Below are 17323 nucleotides of genomic sequence, written 5' to 3' on the forward strand. Positions count from 1 at the left end.
AGAGACAGCGAGAGAGAGAGTGAGAGAGACTGAGAGGGAGACAGCGAGAGAGACAGCGAGAGAGACTGCGAGAGAGACTGCGAGAGAGACTGCGAGAGAGACTGCGAGTGAGACTGCGAGTAATACAGCGAGGGATAGAGCGAGGGATAGAGCGAGGGATAGAGCGAGGGAGACAGCGAGGGAGACAGCGAGGGAGACAGCGAGGGAGACAGCGAGAGTACATTGAGAGAGACAGCGAGAAAGACAGCGAGAGAGACAGCGAGAGAGACTGCGAGGTAGACGGCGAGGGAGACGACGAGGGAGACGACGAGAGAGACGACGAGGGAGACGACGAGGGAGACGACGAGGGAGACGACGAGGGAGACGACGAGGGAGACGACGAGAGAGACGACGAGGGAGACGACGAGGGAGACGACGAGGGAGACGACGAGGGAGACGACGAGGGAGACGACGAGGGAGACGACGAGGGAGACGACGAGGGAGACGACGAGGGAGACGACGAGGGAGACGACGAGGGAGACGACGAGGGAGACAGCAAGGGAGACAGAGAGGGAGACAGCGACAGAGACAGAGAGGGAGACAGCGACAGAGACAGCGACAGAGACAGCGACAGAGACAGCGACAGAGACAGCGACAGCGAGGGAGACAGCGAGGGAGACGGCGAGGGAGACGGCGAGGGAGGCGGCGAGGGAGACAGCGAGGGAGACAGCGAGGGAGACAGCGAGGGAGACAGCGAGGGAGACAGCGAGGGAGACAGCGAGGGAGACTGCGAGGGAGACTGCGAGGGAGACTGCGAGGGAGACTGCGAGAGAGACTGCGAGGGAGACTGCGAGGGAGACTGCATGGGAGACTGCGAGGGAGACTGCGAGGGAGACTGCGAGGGAGACAGCGAGGGAGACAGCGAGGGAAACTGCGAGAGAGACAGCGAGGGAAACTGCGAGAGAGACAGCGAGGGACACAGCGAGGGAGACAGCGAGGGAGACTGCGAGGGAGACAGCGAGAGAGACAGCGAGAGAGACAGCGAGAGAGACTGCGAGAGAGACTGCGAGAGAGACTGCGAGAGAGACTGCGAGAGAGACAGCGAGGGAGACAGCGAGAGAGACAGCGAGAGAGACAGCGAGAGAGACAGCGAGAGAGACAGCGAGAGAGACAGCGAGAGAGACAGCGAGGGAGAAAGCGAGGGAGACAGCGAGAGAGACTGCGAGAGAGACTGCGAGAGAGACTGCGAGGGAGACTGCGAGGGAGACTGCGAGGGAGACTGCGAGGGAGACTGCGAGGGAGACTGCGAGGGAGACTGCGTGGAAGACAGCGAGGGAGACAGCGAGGGAGACAGCGAGGGAGACAGCGAGGGAAACTGCGAGAGAGACAGCGAGAGAGACAGCGAGAGAGACAGCGAGAGAGACAGCGAGAGAGACAGCGAGAGAGACTGCGAGGGAGACAGCGAGAGAGACAGCGAGAGAGACAGCGAGAGAGACAGCGAGAGAGACAGCGAGGGAGAAAGCGAGAGCGACTTCAAGAGAGACTGCGAGGGAGACAGCGAGACTGTGAGGGAAACAGCGAGGGAGACTGCGAGGGAGACTGCGAGGGAGACTGCGAGGGAGACTGCGAGGGAGACAGCGAGAGAGACAGCGAGAGAGACAGCGAGAGAGACTGCAAAGGAGACTGCGAGAGAGACTGCGAGGGAGACTGCGAGAGAGACTGCGAGAGAGACTGCGAGAGGGACAGCGAGAGAGACTGCGAGAGAGACTGCGAGAGAGACTACGAGAGAGACTGCGAGAGAGACTGCGAGAGAGACTGCGAGAGAGACTGCGAGGGAGAAAGCGAGGGAGAAAGCGACAGAGACTGTGTGGGAGACTGCAATGGAGACAGCGAGAGAGACTGTGAGGGAGAATGCGAGGGAGACTGCGAGGGAGACTGCGAGGGAGACTGCGAGGGAGACTGCGAGGGAGACTGCGAGGGAGACTGCGAGGGAGACTGCGAGAGAGACTGCGAGAGAGAATGCGAGGGAGACTGCGAGGGAGAGTGCGAGAGAGACTGCGAGAGAGACTGCGAGAGATACGGCGAGAGAGACGGAGAGAGAGATGGAGAGAGAGACGGCGAGAGAGACTGCGAGAGAGAGAGTGAGAGAGACTGAGAGGGAGACAGCAAGAGAGACTGCGAGAGAGACTGCGAGAGAGACTGCGAGAGAGACTGCGAGAGATACAGCGAGGGATAGAGCGAGGGATAGCGTGAGGGAGACAGCGAGGGAGACAGCGAGGGAGACAGCGAGGGAGACAGCGAGGGAGACAGCGAGGGAGACAGCGAGAGTACATTGAGAGAGACAGCGAGAGAGACAGCGAGAGAGACAGCGAGAGAGACAGTGAGAGAGACTGCTATGGAGATAGCGAGAGAGACAGCGGGGGATACAGAGAGAGTGACTGCGAGGGAGACGGCGAGGGAGACAGCGAGGGAGACAGCGAGGGAGACTGCGAGGGAGACTGCGAGGGAGACAGCGAGGGAGACAGCGAGGGAGACAGCGAGGGAGACAGCGAGGGAGACAGCGAGGGAGACAGCGAGGGAAACTGCGAGGGAAACTGCGAGAGAGACTGCGAGGGAAACTGCGAGAGAGACAGCGAGGGACACAGCGAGGGACACAGCGAGGGAGACAGCGAGGGAGACTGCGAGGGAGACTGCGAGGGAGACAGCGAGAGAGACTGCGAGAGAGACTGCGAGAGAGAGCGCGTGAGAGACAGCGAGAGAGACAGCGAGAGAGACTGCGTGGGATACAGCGAGGGAGACAGCGAGGGAGACAGCGAGAGAGAATGCGAGAAGGACTGCGAGAGAGACAGCGAGGGAGAAAGCGAGAGCGACTTCGAGAGAGACTGCGAGGGAGACAGCGATAGAGACTGTGAGGGAAACAGCGAGGGAGACAGCGAGGGGACTGCGAGAGAGACTGTGAGGGAAACAGCGAGGGAGACAGCGAGGGGACTGCGAGAGAGACTGCGAGGGAGACTGCGAGAGAGACTGCGAGAGAGACTGCGAGAGAGACTGCGAGAGAGACTGCGAGAGAGACTGCGAGAGAGACTGCGAGGGAGACTGCGAGGGAGACTGCGAGGGAGACTGCGAGAGAGACTGCGAGGGAGACTGCGAGGGAGACTGCGAGGGAGACTGCGAGGGAGACAGCGTGGGAGACAGCGTGGGAGACAGCGTGGGAGACAGCGAGGGAGACAGCGAGGGAGACAGCGAGGGAGACAGCGAGAGAGACAGCGAGAAGGACTGCGAGAAGGACTGCGAGAAGGACTGCGAGAAGGACTGCGAGAAGGACTGCGAGAAGGACTGCGAGAAGGATTGCGAGAAGGACTGCGAGAGAGACAGCGAGGGAGAAAGTGAGAGCGACTGCGAGAGAGACTGCGAGGGAGACTGCGAGGGAGACTGCGAGGGAGACAGCGAAAGAGACTGCGAGGGAAACTGCGAGGCAGACTGCGAGGGAGACTGCGAGAGAGACAGCGAGAGAGACAGCGAGAGAGACAGCGAGAGAGACAGCGAGAGAGACAGCGAGAGAGACAGCGAGAGAGACTGCAAAGGAGACTGCGAGAGAGACAGCGAGAGAGACAGCGAGAGGGACAGCGAGAGAGACTGCGAGAGAGACTGCGAGAGGGACTGCGAGAGGGACTGCGAGAGAGACGGCGAGGGAGAAAGCGAGGGAGACAGCGAGGGAGACAGCGAGGGAGAGAGCGAGAGACACAGGGAGGGAGACAGCGAGAGAGACTGCGAGAGAGACTGCGAGGGAGACTGCGAGAGAGACTGCGAGAGAGACGGCGAGGGAGAAAGCGAGGGAGACAGCGAGGGAGACAGCGAGGGAGACAGCGAGGGAGACAGCGAGGGAGACAGCGAGGGAGAGAGCGAGAGACACAGGGAGGGAGACAGCGAGGGAGACAGCGAGGGAGACAGCGAGAGAGACTGCAAGAGAGACTGCAAGGGAGACAGCGAGAGAGACAGCGAGAGAGACAGCGAGAGAGACAGCGAGAGAGACAGCGAGAGAGACAGCGAGGGAGAAAGCGATGGAGACAGCGAGAGAGACAGCGAGAGAGACAGCGAGGGAGACAGCGAGGGAGACAGCGAGGGAGACAGCGAGGGAGACAGCGAGGGAGACAGCGCTGGAGACAGCGAGAGAGACTGCGAGAAGGACTGCGAGAGAGACAGCGAGGGAGAAAGCGAGAGCGACTTCGAGAGAGACTGCGAGGCAGACAGCGAGAGAGACTGTGAGGGAAACAGCGAGGGAGACAGCGAGAGAGACTGCGAGGGAGACTGCGAGGGAGACTGCGAGGGAGACTGCGAGGGAGACTGCGAGGGAGACTGCGAGAGAGACTGCGAGAGAGACTGCGAGAGTGACTGCGAGGGAGACTGCGAGGGAGACTGCGAGGGAGCCTGCGAGAGAGACTGCGAGAGAGACAGCGAGAGAGACTGCGAGAGAGACTGCGAGAGAGACTGCGAGAGATACAGCGAGGGATAGAGAGAGTGAGACAGCGAGGGAGACAGCGAGAGAGACTGCGAGGGAGACTGCGAGGGAGACTGCGAGGGAGACAGCGTGGGAGACAGCGTGGGAGACAGCGTGGGAGACAGCGAGGGAGACAGCGAGAGAGACAGCGAGAAGGACTGCGAGAAGGACTGCGAGAAGGACTGCGAGAAGGACTGCGAGAAGGACTGCGAGAAGGACTGCGAGAGAGACAGCGAGGGAGACAGCGAGGGAGACAGTGAGGGAGACAGCGAGAGAGACAGCGAGAGAGACAGCGAGAAGGACTGCGAGAAGGACTGCGAGAAGGACTGCGAGAGAGACAGCGAGGGAGAAAGTGAGAGCGACTGTGAGGGAAACAGCGAGGGAGACAGCGAAAGAGACTGCGAGGGAAACTGTGAGGCAGACTGCGAGGGAGACTGTGAGAGAGACAGCGAGAGAGACAGCGAGAGAGACAGCGAGAGAGACAGCGAGAGAGACAGCGAGAGAGACAGCGAGAGAGACTGCAAAGGAGACTGCGAGAGAGACTGCGAGGGAGACTGCGAGTGGGACTGCAAGAGAGACTGCAAGGGAGAAAGCGAAGGAGACAGCGAGGGAGACAGCGAGGGAGAGAGCGAGAGACACAGCGAGGGAGACAGCGAGGGAGACAGCGAGGGAGACAGCGAGGGAGACAGCGAGGGAGACAGCGAGAGAGACTGCAAGAGAGACTGCAAGAGAGACTGCAAGAGAGACTGCGAGGGAGACAGCGAGAGAGACAGCGAGAGAGACAGCGTGGGAGACAGCGAGGGAGACAGCGAGGGAGACAGCGCTGGAGACAGCGAGAGAGACTGCGAGAAGGACTGCGAGAGAGACAGCGAGGGAGAAAGCGAGAGCGACTTCGAGAGAGACTGTGAGGGAAACAGCGAGGGAGACAGCGAGAGAGACTGCGAGGGAGACTGCGAGGGAGACTGCGAGAGAGACTGCGAGAGAGACTGCGAGAGAGACTGCGAGAGTGACTGCGAGGGAGACTGCGAGGGAGACTGCGAGGGAGACTGCGAGGGAGCCTGCGAGAGAGACTGCGAGAGAGACAGCGAGAGAGACAGCGAGAGAGACTGCGAGAGAGACAGCGAGAGAGACAGCGAGAGAGACAGCGAGAGAGACAGCGAGAGAGACAGCGAGAGAGACAGCGAGAGAGACTGCGAGGGAGACAGCGAGAGACACAGCGAGAGAGACTGCGTGGGAGACAGCGAGGGAGACAGCGAGGGAGACAGCGAGGGAGACAGCGCTGGAGACAGCGAGAGAGACTGCGAGAAGGACTGCGAGAGAGACAGCGAGGGAGAAAGCGAGAGCGACTTCGAGAGAGACTGTGAGGGAAACAGCGAGGGAGACAGCGAGAGAGACTGCGAGGGAGACTGCGAGGGAGACTGCGAGAGAGACTGCGAGAGTGACTGCGAGGGAGACTGCGAGGGAGACTGCGAGGGAGACTGCGAGGGAGACTGCGAGGGAGACTGCGAGGGAGACTGCGAGGGAGCCTGCGAGAGAGACTGCGAGAGAGACAGCGAGAGAGACTGTGAGAGAGACTGCGAGAGAGACTGCGAGAGAGACAGCGAGAGAGACAGCGAGAGAGACTGCGAGAGAGACTGCGAGAGAGACGGCCAGGGAGACGGCCAGGGAGACGAAGAGGGAGACGACGAGGGAGACGGCGAGGGAGACGGCGAGGGAGACTGCGAGAGAGACTGCGAGGGAGACAGCGAGAGGGACAGCGAGAGAGACTGCGAGAGGGACAGCGAGAGAGACTGCGAGAGAGACTGCGAGAGAGACTGCGAGAGAGACTGCGAGGGAGAAAGCGAGGGAGAAAGCGAGGGAGAAAGCGTGAGAGACTGTGTGGGAGACTGCAAGGGAGACAGCGAGAGAGACTGTGAGGGAGACAGCGAGGGAGACTGCGAGAGAGACTGCGAGAGAGACTGCGAGGGAGACAGCGAGAGAGACAGCCGGGGATACAGAGAGAGTGACTGCAAGGGAGACGGCGAGGGAGACGATGAGGGAGACAGCGAGGGAGACAGCGAGGGAGACAGCGAGGGAGACAGCGAGGGAGACAGCGAGGGAGACTGCGAGGGACACAGTGACGGAGACAGCGAGAGAGACTGCGAGAGAGAGCGTGTGAGACAGCGAGGGAGACAGCGAGGGAGACAGCGAGGGAGAGAGCGAGAGACACAGCGAGGGAGACAGCGAGGGAGACAGCGAGGGAGACAGCGAGGGAGACAGCGAGGGAGACAGCGAGGGAGACAGCGAGAGAGACTGCAAGAGAGACTGCAAGGGAGACAGCGAGAGAGACAGCGAGAGAGACAGCGAGAGAGACAGCGAGAGAGACAGCGAGAGAGACAGCGAGAGAGACAGCGAGAGAGACAGCGAGAGAGACAGCGAGAGAGACAGCGAGAGAGACAGCGAGGGAGAAAGCGATGGAGACAGCGAGAGAGACAGCGAGAGAGACTGCGTGGGAGACAGCGAGGGAGATAGCGAGGGAGACAGCGAGGGAGACAGCGAGGGAGACAGCGAGGGAGACAGCGAGGGAGACAGCGAGGGAGACAGCGCTGGAGACAGCGAGAGAGACTGCGAGAAGGACTGCGAGAGAGACAGCGAGGGAGAAAGCGAGAGCGACTTCGAGAGAGACTGCGAGGCAGACAGCGAGAGAGACTGTGAGGGAAACAGCGAGGGAGACAGCGAGAGAGACTGCGAGGGAGACTGCGAGGGAGACTGCGAGGGAGACTGCGAGGGAGACTGCGAGGGAGACTGCGAGGGAGACTGCGAGAGAGACTGCGAGACTGACTGCGAGAGAGACTGCGAGAGAGACTGCGAGGGAGACTGCGAGGGAGACTGCGAGGGAGCCTGCGAGAGAGACTGCGAGAGAGACAGCGAGAGAGACAGCGAGAGAGACTGTGAGAGAGACTGCGAGAGAGACTGCGAGAGATACAGCGAGGGATAGAGAGAGTGAGACAGCGAGGGAGACAGCGAGAGTACATTGAGAGAGACAGCGAGAGAGACAGCGAGAGAGACAGCGAGAGAGACAGCGAGAGAGACAGCGAGAGAGACAGCGAGAGAGACTGCAAAGGAGACTGCGAGAGAGACTGCGAGGGAGACTGCGAGTGGGACTGCAAGAGAGACTGCAAGGGAGAAAGCGAAGGAGACAGCGAGGGAGACAGCGAGGGAGAGAGCGAGAGACACAGCGAGGGAGACAGCGAGGGAGACAGCGAGGGAGACAGCGAGGGAGACAGCGAGGGAGACAGCGAGAGAGACTGCAAGAGAGACTGCAAGAGAGACTGCAAGAGAGACTGCAAGAGAGACTGCAAGGGAGACAGCGAGAGAGACAGCGAGAGAGACAGCGAGAGAGACAGCGAGAGAGACTGCGAGGGAGACAGCGAGAGAGACAGCGAGAGAGACAGCGTGGGAGACAGCGAGGGAGACAGCGAGGGAGACAGCGAGGGAGACAGCGAGGGAGACAGCGAGGGAGACAGCGCTGGAGACAGCGAGAGAGACTGCGAGAAGGACTGCGAGAGAGACAGCGAGGGAGAAAGCGAGAGCGACTTCGAGAGAGACTGTGAGGGAAACAGCGAGGGAGACAGCGAGAGAGACTGCGAGGGAGACTGCGAGGGAGACTGCGAGAGAGACTGCGAGAGAGACTGCGAGAGAGACTGCGAGAGTGACTGCGAGGGAGACTGCGAGGGAGACTGCGAGGGAGACTGCGAGGGAGCCTGCGAGAGAGACTGCGAGAGAGACAGCGAGAGAGACAGCGAGAGAGACTGCGAGAGAGACAGCGAGAGAGACAGCGAGAGAGACAGCGAGAGAGACAGCGAGAGAGACAGCGAGAGAGACTGCGAGGGAGACAGCGAGAGACACAGCGAGAGAGACTGCGTGGGAGACAGCGAGGGAGACAGCGAGGGAGACAGCGAGGGAGACAGCGCTGGAGACAGCGAGAGAGACTGCGAGAAGGACTGCGAGAGAGACAGCGAGGGAGAAAGCGAGAGCGACTTCGAGAGAGACTGTGAGGGAAACAGCGAGGGAGACAGCGAGAGAGACTGCGAGGGAGACTGCGAGGGAGACTGCGAGAGAGACTGCGAGAGTGACTGCGAGGGAGACTGCGAGGGAGACTGCGAGGGAGACTGCGAGGGAGACTGCGAGGGAGACTGCGAGGGAGCCTGCGAGAGAGACTGCGAGAGAGACAGCGAGAGAGACTGTGAGAGAGACTGCGAGAGAGACTGCGAGAGAGACAGCGAGAGAGACAGCGAGAGAGACTGCGAGAGAGACTGCGAGAGAGACTGCAAAGGAGACTGCGAGAGAGACTGCGAGGGAGACTGCGAGTGGGACTGCAAGAGAGACTGCAAGGGAGAAAGCGAAGGAGACAGCGAGGGAGACAGCGAGGGAGAGAGCGAGAGACACAGCGAGGGAGACAGCGAGGGAGACAGCGAGGGAGACAGCGAGGGAGACAGCGAGGGAGACAGCGAGAGAGACTGCAAGAGAGACTGCAAGAGAGACTGCAAGAGAGACTGCAAGAGAGACTGCAAGGGAGACAGCGAGAGAGACAGCGAGAGAGACAGCGAGAGAGACAGCGAGAGAGACTGCGAGGGAGACAGCGAGAGAGACAGCGAGAGAGACAGCGTGGGAGACAGCGAGGGAGACAGCGAGGGAGACAGCGAGGGAGACAGCGAGGGAGACAGCGAGGGAGACCGCGAGGGAGACAGCGAGGGAGACAGCGCTGGAGACAGCGAGAGAGACTGCGAGAAGGACTGCGAGAGAGACAGCGAGGGAGAAAGCGAGAGCGACTTCGAGAGAGACTGTGAGGGAAACAGCGAGGGAGACAGCGAGAGAGACTGCGAGGGAGACTGCGAGGGAGACTGCGAGAGAGACTGCGAGAGAGACTGCGAGAGAGACTGCGAGAGTGACTGCGAGGGAGACTGCGAGGGAGACTGCGAGGGAGACTGCGAGGGAGCCTGCGAGAGAGACTGCGAGAGAGACAGCGAGAGAGACAGCGAGAGAGACTGCGAGAGAGACAGCGAGAGAGACAGCGAGAGAGACAGCGAGAGAGACAGCGAGAGAGACAGCGAGAGAGACTGCGAGGGAGACAGCGAGAGACACAGCGAGAGAGACTGCGTGGGAGACAGCGAGGGAGACAGCGAGGGAGACAGCGAGGGAGACAGCGCTGGAGACAGCGAGAGAGACTGCGAGAAGGACTGCGAGAGAGACAGCGAGGGAGAAAGCGAGAGCGACTTCGAGAGAGACTGTGAGGGAAACAGCGAGGGAGACTGCGAGGGAGACTGCGAGGGAGACTGCGAGAGAGACTGCGAGAGTGACTGCGAGGGAGACTGCGAGGGAGACTGCGAGGGAGACTGCGAGGGAGACTGCGAGGGAGCCTGCGAGAGAGACTGCGAGAGAGACAGCGAGAGAGACTGTGAGAGAGACTGTGAGAGAGACTGCGAGAGAGACTGCGAGAGAGACAGCGAGAGAGACAGCGAGAGAGACTGCGAGAGAGACTGCGAGAGAGACGGCCAGGGAGACGGCCAGGGAGACGAAGAGGGAGACGACGAGGGAGACGGCGAGGGAGACGGCGAGGGAGACTGCGAGAGAGACTGCGAGGGAGACAGCGAGAGGGACAGCGAGAGAGACTGCGAGAGGGACAGCGAGAGAGACTGCGAGAGAGACTGCGAGAGAGACTGCGAGAGAGACTGCGAGGGAGAAAGCGAGGGAGAAAGCGAGGGAGAAAGCGTGAGAGACTGTGTGGGAGACTGCAAGGGAGACAGCGAGAGAGACTGTGAGGGAGACAGCGAGGGAGACTGCGAGAGAGACTGCGAGAGAGACTGCGAGGGAGACAGCGAGAGAGACAGCCGGGGATACAGAGAGAGTGACTGCAAGGGAGACGGCGAGGGAGACGATGAGGGAGACAGCGAGGGAGACAGCGAGGGAGACAGCGAGGGAGACAGCGAGGGAGACAGCGAGGGAGACTGCGAGGGACACAGTGACGGAGACAGCGAGAGAGACTGCGAGAGAGAGCGTGTGAGACAGCGAGGGAGACAGCGAGGGAGACAGCGAGGGAGAGAGCGAGAGACACAGCGAGGGAGACAGCGAGGGAGACAGCGAGGGAGACAGCGAGGGAGACAGCGAGGGAGACAGCGAGGGAGACAGCGAGAGAGACTGCAAGAGAGACTGCAAGGGAGACAGCGAGAGAGACAGCGAGAGAGACAGCGAGAGAGACAGCGAGAGAGACAGCGAGAGAGACAGCGAGAGAGACAGCGAGAGAGACAGCGAGAGAGACAGCGAGAGAGACAGCGAGGGAGAAAGCGATGGAGACAGCGAGAGAGACAGCGAGAGAGACTGCGTGGGAGACAGCGAGGGAGATAGCGAGGGAGACAGCGAGGGAGACAGCGAGGGAGACAGCGAGGGAGACAGCGAGGGAGACAGCGAGGGAGACAGCGCTGGAGACAGCGAGAGAGACTGCGAGAAGGACTGCGAGAGAGACAGCGAGGGAGAAAGCGAGAGCGACTTCGAGAGAGACTGCGAGGCAGACAGCGAGAGAGACTGTGAGGGAAACAGCGAGGGAGACAGCGAGAGAGACTGCGAGGGAGACTGCGAGGGAGACTGCGAGGGAGACTGCGAGGGAGACTGCGAGGGAGACTGCGAGAGAGACTGCGAGACTGACTGCGAGAGAGACTGCGAGAGAGACTGCGAGGGAGACTGCGAGGGAGACTGCGAGGGAGCCTGCGAGAGAGACTGCGAGAGAGACAGCGAGAGAGACAGCGAGAGAGACTGTGAGAGAGACTGCGAGAGAGACTGCGAGAGATACAGCGAGGGATAGAGAGAGTGAGACAGCGAGGGAGACAGCGAGAGTACATTGAGAGAGACAGCGAGAGAGACAGCGAGAGAGACAGCGAGAGAGACTGCGAGAGAGACTGCGAGAGAGACGGCCAGGGAGACGGCCAGGGAGACGGCCAGGGAGACGGCCAGGGAGACGGCCAGGGAGACGGCCAGGGAGACGGCCAGGGAGACGGCCAGGGAGACGGCCAGGGAGACGGCCAGGGAGACGGCGAGGGAGACGGCGAGGGAGACGGCGAGGGAGACTGCAAGGAAGACAGCGAGGGAGACAGCGAGGGAGACAGCGACGGAGACAGCGACAGAGACAGCGACAGAGACAGAGACAGCGACAGAGACAGCGACAGAGACAGTGAGAGAGAATGCAATGGAGATAGCGCGTGAGACAGCGAGCGAGAGAGCGAGACACACAGCGAGAGAGACTGCGAGAGAGACTGCAAGGGAGACAGCGAGAGAGACAGCGAGAGAGGCAGCGAGAGAGACAGCGAGAGAGACAGCGAGAGAGACAGCGAGGGAGAAAGCGATGGAGACAGCGAGAGAGACAGCGAGAGAGACAGCGAGAGAGACTGCGTGGGAGACAGCGAGGGAGACAGCGAGGGAGACAGCGAGGGAGACAGCGAGAGAGACAGCGAGAGAGACAGCGAGAGAGACTGCGAGAGAGACTGCGAGGGAGACTGCGAGGGAGACTGCGAGGGAGACAGCGAGGGAGAAAGCGAGGGAGACAGCGAGAGAGACAGCGAGAGAGACTGCGAGGGAGACTGCGAGGGAGACTGCGAGGGAGACTGCGAGGGAGACTGCGAGGGAGACTGCGAGGGAGACTGCGTGGGAGACAGCGTGGGAGACAGCGAGGGAGACAGCGAGGTAGACAGCGAGGGAGACAGTGAGGGAGACAGCGAGAAGGACTGCGAGAAGGACTGCGAGAAGGACTGCGAGAAGGACTGCGAGAAGGACTGCGAGAGAGACAGCGAGGGAGAAAGTGAGAGCGACTGCGAGAGAGACTGCGAGGGAGACTGCGAGGGAGACAGCGAAAGAGACTGTGAGGGAAACAGCGAGGGAGACAGCGAAAGAGACTGCGAGGGAAACTGCGAGGCAGACTGCGAGGGAGACTGCGAGAGAGACAGCGAGAGAGACAGCGAGAGAGACAGCGAGAGAGACAGCGAGAGAGACAGCGAGAGAGACAGCGAGAGAGACTGCGAGAGAGACTGCGAGAGAGACTGCGAGAGAGACTGCGAGAGGGACAGCGAGAGAGACTGCGAGAGAGACTGCGAGAGAGACTGCGAGAGAGACAGCGAGAGAGACTGCGAGAGAGACTGCGAGAGGGACAGCGAGAGAGACTGCGAGAGAGACTGCGAGAGAGACTGCGAGGGAGACTGCGAGAGAGACAGCGAGAGAGACAGCGAGAGGGACAGCGAGAGAGACTGCGAGAGAGACTGCGAGAGGGACAGCGAGAGGGACAGCGAGAGAGACTGCGAGGGAGACTGCGAGAGAGACTGCGAGGGAGACTGCGAGAGAGACAGCGAGAGAGACCGCGAGAGAGACAGCGAGAGAGACTGCGAGAGAGACTGCGAGAGAGACTGCGAGAGAGACTGCGAGAGAGACTGCGAGGGAGACTGCGAGAGAGACTGCGAGAGAGACTGCGAGAGAGACTGCGAGAGAGACGGCGAGGGAGACGGCGAGGGAGAAAGCGAGGGAGACAGCGAGGGAGACAGCGAGGGAGAGAGCGAGAGACACAGGGAGGGAGACAGCGAGGGAGACAGCGAGGGAGACAGCGAGAGAGACTGCAAGAGAGACTGCAAGGGAGACAGCGAGAGAGACAGCGAGAGAGACAGCGAGAGAGACAGCGAGAGAGACAGCGAGAGAGACAGCTAGGGAGAAAGCGATGGAGACAGCGAGAGAGACAGCGAGAGAGACAGCGAGGGAGACAGCGAGGGAGACAGCGAGGGAGACAGCGAGGGAGACAGCGAGGGAGACAGCGCTGGAGACAGCGAGAGAGACTGCGAGAAGGACTGCGAGAGAGACAGCGAGGGAGAAAGCGAGAGCGACTTCGAGAGAGACTGCGAGGCAGACAGCGAGAGAGACTGTGAGGGAAACAGCGAGGGAGACAGCGAGAGAGACTGCGAGGGAGACTGCGAGGGAGACTGCGAGGGAGACTGCGAGGGAGACTGCGAGAGTGACTGCGAGGGAGACTGCGAGGGAGACTGCGAGGGAGCCTGCGAGAGAGACTGCGAGAGAGACAGCGAGAGAGACTGTGAGAGAGACTGCGAGAGAGACTGCGAGAGATACAGCGAGGGATAGAGAGAGTGAGACAGCGAGGGAGACAGCGAGAGAGACTGCGAGGGAGACTGCGAGGGAGACTGCGAGGGAGACTGCGAGGGAGACTGCGAGGGAGACAGCGTGGGAGACAGCGTGGGAGACAGCGTGGGAGACAGCGAGGGAGACAGCGAGGGAGACAGCGAGGGAGACAGCGAGAGAGACAGCGAGAAGGACTGCGAGAAGGACTGCGAGAAGGACTGCGAGAAGGACTGCGAGAAGGACTGCGAGAAGGATTGCGAGAAGGACTGCGAGAGAGACAGCGAGGGAGAAAGTGAGAGCGACTGCGAGAGAGACTGCGAGGGAGACTGCGAGGGAGACTGCGAGGGAGACAGCGAAAGAGACTGCGAGGGAAACTGCGAGGCAGACTGCGAGGGAGACTGCGAGAGAGACAGCGAGAGAGACAGCGAGAGAGACAGCGAGAGAGACAGCGAGAGAGACAGCGAGAGAGACTGCAAAGGAGACTGCGAGAGAGACAGCGAGAGAGACAGCGAGAGGGACAGCGAGAGAGACTGCGAGAGGGACTGCGAGAGGGACTGCGAGAGAGACGGCGAGGGAGAAAGCGAGGGAGACAGCGAGGGAGACAGCGAGGGAGAGAGCGAGAGACACAGGGAGGGAGACAGCGAGAGAGACTGCGAGGGAGACTGCGAGACAGACTGCGAGAGAGACGGCGAGGGAGAAAGCGAGGGAGACAGCGAGGGAGACAGCGAGGGAGACAGCGAGGGAGAGAGCGAGAGACACAGGGAGGGAGACAGCGAGGGAGACAGCGAGGGAGACAGCGAGAGAGACTGCAAGAGAGACTGCAAGGGAGACAGCGAGAGAGACAGCGAGAGAGACAGCGAGAGAGACAGCGAGAGAGACAGCGAGAGAGACAGCGAGGGAGAAAGCGATGGAGACAGCGAGAGAGACAGCGAGAGAGACAGCGAGGGAGACAGCGAGGGAGACAGCGAGGGAGACAGCGAGGGAGACAGCGAGGGAGACAGCGAGGGAGACAGCGCTGGAGACAGCGAGAGAGACTGCGAGAAGGACTGCGAGAGAGACAGCGAGGGAGAAAGCGAGAGCGACTTCGAGAGAGACTGCGAGGCAGACAGCGAGAGAGACTGTGAGGGAAACAGCGAGGGAGACAGCGAGAGAGACTGCGAGGGAGACTGCGAGGGAGACTGCGAGGGAGACTGCGAGGGAGACTGCGAGGGAGACTGCGAGAGAGACTGCGAGAGAGACTGCGAGAGTGACTGCGAGGGAGACTGCGAGGGAGACTGCGAGGGAGACTGCGAGGGAGCCTGCGAGAGAGACTGCGAGAGAGACAGCGAGAGAGACTGTGAGAGAGACTGCGAGAGAGACTGCGAGAGATACAGCGAGGGATAGAGAGAGTGAGACAGCGAGGGAGACAGCGAGAGAGACTGCGAGGGAGACTGCGAGGGAGACTGCGAGGGAGAAAGCGTGGGAGACAGCGTGGGAGACAGCGTGGGAGACAGCGAGGGAGACAGCGAGAGAGACAGCGAGAAGGACTGCGAGAAGGACTGCGAGAAGGACTGCGAGAAGGACTGCGAGAGAGACAGCGAGGGAGACAGCGAGGGAGACAGTGAGGGAGACAGCGAGAAGGACTGCGAGAAGGACTGCGAGAAGGACTGCGAGAGAGACAGCGAGGGAGAAAGTGAGAGCGACTGTGAGGGAAACAGCGAGGGAGACAGCGAAAGAGACTGCGAGGGAAACTGTGAGGCAGACTGCGAGGGAGACTGTGAGAGAGACAGCGAGAGAGACAGCGAGAGAGACAGCGAGAGAGACAGCGAGAGAGACAGCGAGAGAGACTGCAAAGGAGACTGCGAGAGAGACTGCGAGGGAGACTGCGAGTGGGACTGCAAGAGAGACTGCAAGGGAGAAAGCGAGGGAGACAGCGAGGGAGACAGCGAGGGAGAGAGCGAGAGACACAGCGAGGGAGACAGCGAGGGAGACAGCGAGGGAGACAGCGAGGGAGACAGCGAGGGAGACAGCGAGAGAGACTGCAAGAGAGACTGCAAGGGAGACAGCGAGAGAGACAGCGAGAGAGACAGCGAGAGTGACAGCGAGAGAGACTGCGAGGGAGACAGCGAGAGAGACAGCGAGAGAGACAGCGTGGGAGACAGCGAGGGAGACAGCGAGGGAGACAGCGAGGGAGACAGCGAGGGAGACAGCGAGGGAGACAGCGCTGGAGACAGCGAGAGAGACTGCGAGAAGGACTGCGAGAGAGACAGCGAGGGAGAAAGCGAGAGCGACTTCGAGAGAGACTGTGAGGGAAACAGCGAGGGAGACAGCGAGAGAGACTGCGAGGGAGACTGCGAGGGAGACTGCGAGAGAGACTGCGAGAGTGACTGCGAGGGAGACTGCGAGGGAGACTGCGAGGGAGACTGCGAGGGAGCCTGCGAGAGAGACTGCGAGAGAGACTGCGAGAGAGACAGCGAGAGAGACTGCGAGAGAGACAGCGAGAGAGACAGCGAGAGAGACAGCGAGAGAGACAGCGAGAGAGACTGCGAGGGAGACAGCGAGAGACACAGCGAGAGAGACTGCGTGGGAGACAGCGAGGGAGACAGCGAGGGAGACAGCGAGGGAGACAGCGCTGGAGACAGCGAGAGAGACTGCGAGAAGGACTGCGAGAGAGACAGCGAGGGAGAAAGCGAGAGCGACTTCGAGAGAGACTGTGAGGGAAACAGCGAGGGAGACAGCGAGAGAGACTGCGAGGGAGACTGCGAGAGAGACTGCGAGAGTGACTGCGAGGGAGACTGCGAGGGAGACTGCGAGGGAGACTGCGAGGGAGACTGCGAGGGAGCCTGCGAGAGAGACTGCGAGAGAGACAGCGAGAGAGACAGCGAGAGAGACTGTGAGAGAGACTGCGAGAGAGACTGCGAGAGAGACAGCGAGAGAGACAGCGAGAGAGACTGCGAGAGAGACTGCGAGAGAGACGGCCAGGGAGACGGCCCGGGAGACGAAGAGGGAGACGACGAGGGAGACGGCGAGGGAGACGGCGAGGGAGACAGCGAGGGAGACAGCGAGGGAGACAGCGAGGGAGACAGCGACGGAGACAGCGACGGAGACAGCGACGGAGACAGCGACGGAGACAGCGACAGAGACAGCGACAGAGACAAGCGACAGAGACAGCGACAGAGACAGCGACAGAGACAGTGACAGAGACAGTGAGAGAGAATGCTATGGAGATAGCGCGTGAGACAGCGAGCGAGAGAGCGAGACACACAGCGAGAGAGACTGCGAGAGAGACTGCAAGGGAGACAGCGAGAGAGACAGCGAGAGAGGCAGCGAGAGAGACAGCGAGAGAGACAGCGAGAGAGACAGCGAGAGAGACTGCGAGAGAGACAGCGAGAGAGACAGCGAGAGAGACTGCGAGAGAGACTGCGAGAGAGACGGCCAGGGAGACGGCCCGGGAGACGAAGAGGGAGACGACGAGGGAGACGGCGAGGGAGACGGCGAGGGAGACAGCGAGGGAGACAGCGAGGGAGACAGCGAGGGAGACAGCGACGGAGACAGCGACGGAGACAGCGACGGAGACAGCGACGGAGACAGCGACAGAGACAGCGACAGAGACAAGCGACAGAGACAGCGACAGAGACAGCGACAGAGACAGTGACAGAGACAGTGAGAGAGAATGCTATGGAGATAGCGCGTGAGACAGCGAGCGAGAGAGCGAGACACACA

Source organism: Heterodontus francisci, chromosome 14 (genome assembly GCF_036365525.1).
Source record: "Heterodontus francisci isolate sHetFra1 chromosome 14, sHetFra1.hap1, whole genome shotgun sequence".
NCBI classification, from domain to species: domain Eukaryota; kingdom Metazoa; phylum Chordata; class Chondrichthyes; order Heterodontiformes; family Heterodontidae; genus Heterodontus; species Heterodontus francisci.